Below are 8,004 nucleotides of genomic sequence, written 5' to 3' on the forward strand. Positions count from 1 at the left end.
CTGTTTTACAGCAGTGGCACCATGCAGTATTTGTCTTTTTGTGACTGAGATACTTCACTCAGCATAATGTCCTCCAGGGTTACCTATTTTGAATAATATTACATGAGTTCCTTGTTTTTCAATGCAGCGTAGTAGTTCATTGTGTGAATATACCACAGCTTCTCTATCCATTCATTTGTTGATGAGCACTTAGGTTGTTTCCAACTCCTTGCTATTGTGAACAAAGCCACGATAAACATGGGTGTGCATGTATCTGCTTGGATGTCAGTTATGATCTCTTTGGAGTATATTCCCAGTAGTCGAATTTCTGGGTCAAATGGTATCTCTATTTGCAACTTTTTGAGAAAGTGACATACTGCCTTCCACAGTGGTCGCAAACCTTTACTCTTTTTAAAGCACCCACCACACACACACTCCACGGGACTAGCTTCTAATCTGTTGTTCTTGAGTTATGATTCACTTGACCACATCGAACAACCAAAATCATATAATACAAATGCGTAAGGCGATGTAATTTCCTGCTAAGCAATCAGTATATTTTACCCTCTCTAGAGGGTGAGGAGTTGTGCTGTCAATCCAGAGGCAGATGGTTAAAATCCACCAGTTACTCTGTGAGAGAAAGTGAGCAGTTCACTTCTGTGCAATTTATAGCTTCTGAAAACATGCTGGCAGGTCAGTTAGGAATTGGTTCTGACTCAATAGGAATGAGTTTGAGTTTTTCTGTGATGGGAATAATGGAAGAAGCAGTGAATTATAACTTCATAAGATTTCATTTTTCTGGCCTGTCTTTACTGTTTTACCACCCATCCATTCTGGAAAAGGAAATCCCCAGCTTGCTCAGTTTCTGGCTGATGACGACTTCAGTCCTGAACTACAAGTACACTGGTAGGGTCCATACCACTTCCTTCTTTTAGTACACACAAATTCAGATCATACCATGAAGACACTGAGTACTTCTTGTTAAGTGCCATGGAGCCATAGACGACTCATAGTGACCCTATGAATGAAAGATCTGAACGCTTGTATAACTTTCATTGTTTCTCCATGCTCATAGAGTTTCCAGAAGCAAGCTATTTGGGAAGTGGATGCCACTCCTACTTACAAGCTTGTTTTAATTGGGGAGCTCCCCTAAGCACTGTCTACAATGAGTAACCATTATTGCATTTGAAACATCACTGTCACAGTGTTCATCATCACAGGAACCAAGAGTTATCTCTGTACAGCAAATGGACAGACGAGTGCTATACCACTTAGAAAAATGTTTGACCACAGTTCTGGAGATTATTGTTGTTAGGTGCCTTCATGTTAACTACATCTCATAGTTACCCTATGAACAACAGATTTGAATCCTGCCCTATCCTGTGCCATCCTATCATCTCTGCTGTTCTTGGGCCTGTTATTAATAGCTACTGCATCAGTCTATCTCACTGAGGGTCTTGCACTAACCATCATCTCTCAGAGGACTCTAGGGTCAGACCCTCTCTTTTTGTAATTTCTGGAGTTTAGGTATTCCTTGTCTTTAAAGCATTCACTGCAAGCAGCCTCTACCTTGACATGGTAGTCACCTTATTGTGTGTCTCTGCATCTCATCTCTTTAAGGATTCAGTCATGTTGTATTAGTGGACATCCCCTTACAGTATGACTTCATGTGAACTAATTATGTTTCCATAGACCTTATTTTCAAAAAAAGGTCACATTCACAGGTACCAAAGGTTAAGACTTGTTATATCCTTTTTAAGGGCTAAAATTTTCCTTATAACGTGTGTTAAGTACCTTACATATGTTAACTCATTTAGTTTTTTCAATTGCCCTGTGAGACAGGCATTTTACACATGGGAACAAGTTTCAGGGGATTAAGTAATGTGTCCAGTGACACATACCAGAGAAGGTAGAGACAGGACATTCATCCAAGACTTTTTCACTCACTCTAAGCCCTCTGTACTTAACCTCTTCCTGGCCAAAGCTTTATTTTCATTGTCAAGCTAAATATTTGTACTTCTCTAACTTTAGTTTTCTATTTGTACTCCAAAGCCTTCTGAAGTGCTTTTGGCCCATGCCGGGTCGCTATTTGTACAGTAATACCATCAATATTAATAAGTCCTGGCCATTTAATGCATAAGTGGTTGAGTGCTAAACAAAAGAAAGATTGGTTGTTTGAAAACAGTGGCAGAGGAAGGAGATTTGGAGATACGCAGTGATGTATCCTCTCTTGAGGGTGAGGAGTTGTGCTGTCAACCCAGAGGCAGATGGTTCAAATCCACCAGTTACTCTGTGAGAGAAAGTGAGCAGTTCACTTCTGTGCAATTTATAGCTTCTGAAAACATGCTGGCAGGTCACTTATGAATTGGTTCTGAATCAAGTTGCCACCTTGGGAACCCTCTCAGTCAATTCTCTTCTGTCCTACAGTGGTCACTAAGAGACAGAATTGACATGACAGCACATACCAGCATCCATCAACACCATCATTCTGAAATGTCCTACAGGAGCAGACACTTTGAGAAACAGGGAAGACATGTGAAATTAGAAATGGAACAGAAAGGTCGGAGTAGTGCTTCAGAGAGCCCAAGATAATATTTAAAATTCTTTAAGAGTAGATATTTTTTGGGGGGAAGGGGAAAGAAGAAAATGTGCCATAATGAATGCATAATAATAAAAAAAGAACCCTTGTCCAAAAGAAAAGTAGACATTTAAAATTAGAAATAATATATTAAAAAAAAGAAACTAATGCTTCTGCCAGGAAACCAAATGATTAAATAGGAATTAGAGAGTGTCTCATCTTCTTTATTTAAATCGATCCTAAAAAATAAACCCCACATAAATGACAGGATATAAAGAAGGGATAAAGCTACTGGTTTCTATTTTTTGTATTTTATTTTATATAGTTTGTATTTTTTTAATTTTTTTTGTGTGTGTGCGCTTTCAAATCTGATCTGACTGGTACAGAAGGAGATTGCCCCTCCTCCAGCAGAGCATCTGGTATATATAGTTTCTATTCTTGAGGGCATTTTTCTAGAAATGTAATTTTAGTAATTGAAAAGTGGACTTACCTGATATAATGCAACCAAATAAATAAAGTCCCAGCATCATTAAAAGTAAAGAATTGTCTTTTTTCAGGGTACAATGCAAAGTCAATTTGGTAATGTCTTATGTGCATTTACTGTCTGATAAAGATTGTCATCAAGCACTACATAATCATCTTACATAATGGCAAAAGTAAAGCTGAGTTATTTCACAGAAATCTTGAAAATTATAATTTAACAAGATTCTTAAAAGGTAATAAAATATTATTAAAATATATTACAAATCAAACCACATCTTCTGCAACACTACATCAAAGAACTAATCAAAAAGAACAGCTGAGAAGCTGAAGAAGGTCTTATACTTTTTCCCCCAACACTATCCTAACATATTTTTAGCATGAATTACTCACTTTTTCCATCAGTATGAAAATGTGTCCTGCAACTTCTCTGAAATGGCACCATGGCCTCCATGGCCTTTGCAGGCGTATCCCACAGCCTTGTGTGTGGTGATCAGGTGTGGGCAGGGACTTCACAGAGGCCTATTTTCCTCAAGCACTCTTCATCAGACAGTTCATTTCCAAGATATGCCACTTCTTTCCAGCAGAGGCCCATTTCTTTTCTCCATTCTATGAGTTTATATGATCCATTAGTTTCAATTTTGTAAACCAAGCTACTCCTTGGAGGCAAGGATTCTGGGGCTTCGTCAGACATATTTTGGACATGTTGCCAGGAGGGACGGGTCCTTGGAGAGGGACATCATGCTTGGGAGGGTGGAGGGACAGCGCAGGAGGGGAAGACCCTCTATGAGATGGATCGATTCAGTGACTGGGGTAATCCAGATGGGTGTGTCAGAGGCAGTGCGGTTGGCGCAGGGTAGAGCGGAGTTTAGGGCTGTTGTGCATAGGGTCACTATGAGTCGCAGGCGACTCGACGGCACATAACAAACAACAACAACAAACAATCCAGTTTTAAGGCAGAGAGTGTCTGCTTTTAACAGAGTCTTGGAAATTAACCTCACCTCAATACCACTTTTTAAAAATAAACTTACCTAGTAGCATCTTTTACATTATAAAATGTTATTTGGTTTTGGTCTCCTGATTCGTAAATGTGACCATTGAAGAGATAGCCATCAATATGGCAAACCAAAAGCTTTATCTTCTTAAACTTCTCTTTGCCCAAACAGCCATATCGTAATACTCTAATCTGCAATGGGCCAGTTAATATTCACATCTATATCCACACTGTATTCAGCTTGTATTTGATAGTATGCCATTTTTCCAGCCAGAAGGGAACTCATCTCTATCAGTTGTCATTTAGCAAAATGAAATGATCCATTTTCATATAAATTCTTCGTCTTGTTCTTATATACAAGGACATTTGAGTGGATTAAAATTCGGTGGCTCAGTCTCTTCATAGACTCCCTTCTGAATTTCACTCCATCCAAAGTGATGACGTCTCACAGCAGAGAAAACACATTCATATCCTCCTCCTTGAATCATATCTGCAACTTTTGGAAGGTCAGTAGGATGTAAACACAGAGAAGTTGCTTGAATATGTCCTACAATGAAGAAATTTTATATTGCGTCTAGTGAGGTGGAGCTTTCTTTTGAAACTTCTTTAGTGAACTTGTACACCACATTCTCAATTTCTTATGTTGAAACACACTCACTATGAAAGACTCCTGAATCCAAAGCTGCATGCAGAACCCCACCAACACGTGAGACCCCCGCCAGATGCTCATTGTTTTTCAGGCAGATGCCCTTGTTGCCGCCCTGGGCCAGAATCAGGGCCTCCATGTGTCAGGGCTTCTTCACACCTTGGCCCTGGCTCAAAGCTGGCCTCAGGAAGTTGCACCCATAGGTTGGAGACCGAGGTAAAGTTCTCCATTGAATCCATTTTCCTCCTACTTTTCCTACTCAGCTTTTCCACATCTGGGAGCTCTTTCTCCGTGAGTTCAGTGCTGCGAGGCCTTCCTTGAGTTCCTTTTAAGGGTTGAAATGTCCGAGTAACCCGAGATCCTGTTTACTTAACCTTGTGGCCTAGGCATCTTCTGTTCTTCTCTGAGCTTCAATTTCGTCATACATAAATTTACATACTTAATTCTATAACTTTTGATGCATAGCAGCCATCTTCTGAATTTTTTTTGTGGCTGTTTTTTGTTTTGTGTGTTTTTTTAAATAAAATTATATTGTTACTTGGTGTTGTCAAGTCAACCCTGTGACAATGAATCTGAACCTTACGGATTCTTGAGCCATCCTCATCGTCTCTGATGTACTTGAGCCCTTTGTTATAGTCACTGTGCCAATTCCTCTCATAGAGGATCTTCTTTTCCACTGACCCACCGTCTTTCCAGGCATGATGTCCTTTGCCAAGGACCAGCCCCTCCTAACAATACACTCACAATATGTGAGATGAAGCTTTACCATGCTTGCTTCCAAGGAGCACCCTGGTTACACTTTCTCCAAGAAATATTTGTTTGTTTTTTTGGCAGTCCATGGGATGTTCAGTTCTGTTCTCTAACACTATAACTCAAGACGTCAGTTTTTCTTCTGTTATCCTTAGTCATTGTCCAACTTTCAGAAGGCTAAAAAATAATTGAAAAGACAATGACTTGAATTGGGTGTACCTTAGTCTTTAAACTGACATCATTGCTTCTTTACACCTTACTGAGAGCAGATTTACCCAATACAATGTGTCTTGATTTCTTGACACTGGTATCAAAGTTGTTGGTTGTCGCTTCAAGCAAGATGAGATCATTGACAACTTCAGCCATTTCTGAGTGTATTATGATGTTGACTCTTGGCCCAGTGGTGAGGAATTTTTGTCTCCTTGATGTTATAATGTAATCCATACTGAAGGCTATAGTCTTTTGCAGCAACCTTTTCAAATCCTCTTGGCTTTTCACCAGAAAGATTGTGTCATCTGCATAATGCAGGTTCCTCTCTCTGTTGTTGTTGTTATGTGCTGATGAGTTGTCTGCTATTCATTGTGACCCTGTGTACAACAATTCTAAACCTTGCTCTATCCTGTGTCAATGTTATTGTCTCTGACACACCTACCCCCATTACCCAGTCATTCAATCAATCCATCTCATTGAGGATCTTCCTCTTTTGCACTGTCCCTACACCCTCCCAAGCATGATGTCCCTCTCTAAATACTAGGATCTATGATTGGTATATAGAAAGCTGTGGGAGGTGGGTTGGGGAGAAGAGACTTTATAGGGGTGCCATTTAAATGAAGTCTTATGTAAATATAGATATCTTAGACCTTCAAATAATATTCACAGTGTAATGCTTATGTTAACACTAACAAATGGGGGAGCACCAACTCAGTACACTAATACACTAATTCAGTACAAGCTATGTTAGGCATTAATAATGCTTCACATGTATTGACACATGTAATTCTTAAAATAATCTGTCAGGCAGGTACGATTATCCCTATAGTATAATCTAATGCTGCTAATAGATAGAGATAATTCATATGTTGCTACTGAATTTCCTTTAGTTTGTGACCAGAATATTAGTTTCATTTATATTCTAAATTCAAAATAAAAGAGAGAAATTTATAATTTCTGGAAAGCCAACATTTTGAAATGGTATTCCATCATTTTCTACCACTCCTGCCCTAACATGTTCTTTTTCTTGAAAATGTTTGTTTTTATGATACCTCCACCATAAAGATATAATGTCATTACCAACAGCAGTAAAAAGTTAAAAGGCTTTCATGTTTTGGAATGTGGGGTAGCTTATTTGAACCTTCTTTTTTTATTTTAGGTCAGTACATCAAATTTTAGTGGTTTCTTATTTGTATGATTAAAAACAACTGGTGAAGCTCATCTCTAGTGGGGAAAAGAGCAGAGTATTGAGTTTGTAAAATATTTACAGTCGTAGGGTTCTGGTTTTAATTTTTAGCTACTTTGGTGCTGGTTACAGATCACAATTTGGTTTTAACAGCATTGATAGACTTAGTGTGCTCTTGTCAAACTTTGTAACATAAAGTGTGGATCACTGGCAAATCCAATCTGAATATTTTTTGCAACTCTTGTGAAAATAAATTTAAATTTTTTTTCTATTTTTGTGAGATTAATTTTTTAAATGTATCGCTTTGAAGGAAAAAAGACATTTATTTAATAATTTTTCACTCTTCAGAGATGCTGTTTCCATTATAATTCAGTTCACTTCTAACAATCTTTTCCTTAAGTTATTTAGGCTTATTGCTTGTTAAATTTCTAATGGAAATTGAATTTCTCTAAGAGAGAGGTAAAGGTGAGCACAGGCTTGACTGCTTGTAAGTTGATAAACAGGCTTTTAAATTGTGGGTGATTGTGTTGATACACAGTAAATTCAGTGATTGTTTTTGGCTTATTCATTTGCTAAAATACCAGATAAACAATCAATAGGGTGAGTGTTATAGGCCCTCTAATTAGGGCTGTATTTCATATGAGTATTTACCTATCTTTCTTTCCTCTCATTCACAGATTTTGCTGTGGATTAGTGTTAACAATCCCGTGTTTGAGCATGACTGTGAAACTCTATGCCTCACCCAGGAGACCTCCCTTCCATGGCGGTATATGAAGTGTGACTATAAAGTGTGAGACTGGTTTCCACTTTATAGACACACTGTGTACATAGAGTCTGCCTCCTGTTTGGGGGTATTTTCCCTTTTACAGTATGTGTGTCGGAGAATGTATGTAAGAATTCTTTGTATCTCTTCCTTTCTCCCCTTTTCCCCTTATAAGATGCCAAGAAATTTAAAATGAGCTCTTGTATTTACTATTTTATTTAGTTTTTCTTCTCCTCCTAGAAGTCATTGTTCATATTGCAATTTTAGGTGAATAATACTGTTCTTTAATTGGCCTACCTTTAATGTTTTCTGCCTACTCAGACTAGGAATCCATGATTTTGTGATCTCTCTTATTTTACTCATGTCTTGTCCCACCAGATCTAGGTGGTAACTAGTATCTTCAGTTAGTGAATTAAAG

General features: G+C 38.3%; 1 pseudogene; it reads right to left on the reverse strand.

Annotated features, from left to right (window-relative positions):
- Positions 1-4,218: 4,218 nt before the first annotated feature.
- LOC102863217 lies at positions 4,219-5,793 on the reverse strand (annotated as a pseudogene).
- Positions 5,794-8,004: the final 2,211 nt, after the last annotated feature.

The sequence above is a fragment of the Elephantulus edwardii genome, unplaced genomic scaffold (assembly GCF_000299155.1).
Source record: "Elephantulus edwardii isolate Elephantulus edwardi_28Jun2011 unplaced genomic scaffold, EleEdw1.0 scaffold00294, whole genome shotgun sequence".
NCBI lineage: Eukaryota > Metazoa > Chordata > Mammalia > Macroscelidea > Macroscelididae > Elephantulus > Elephantulus edwardii.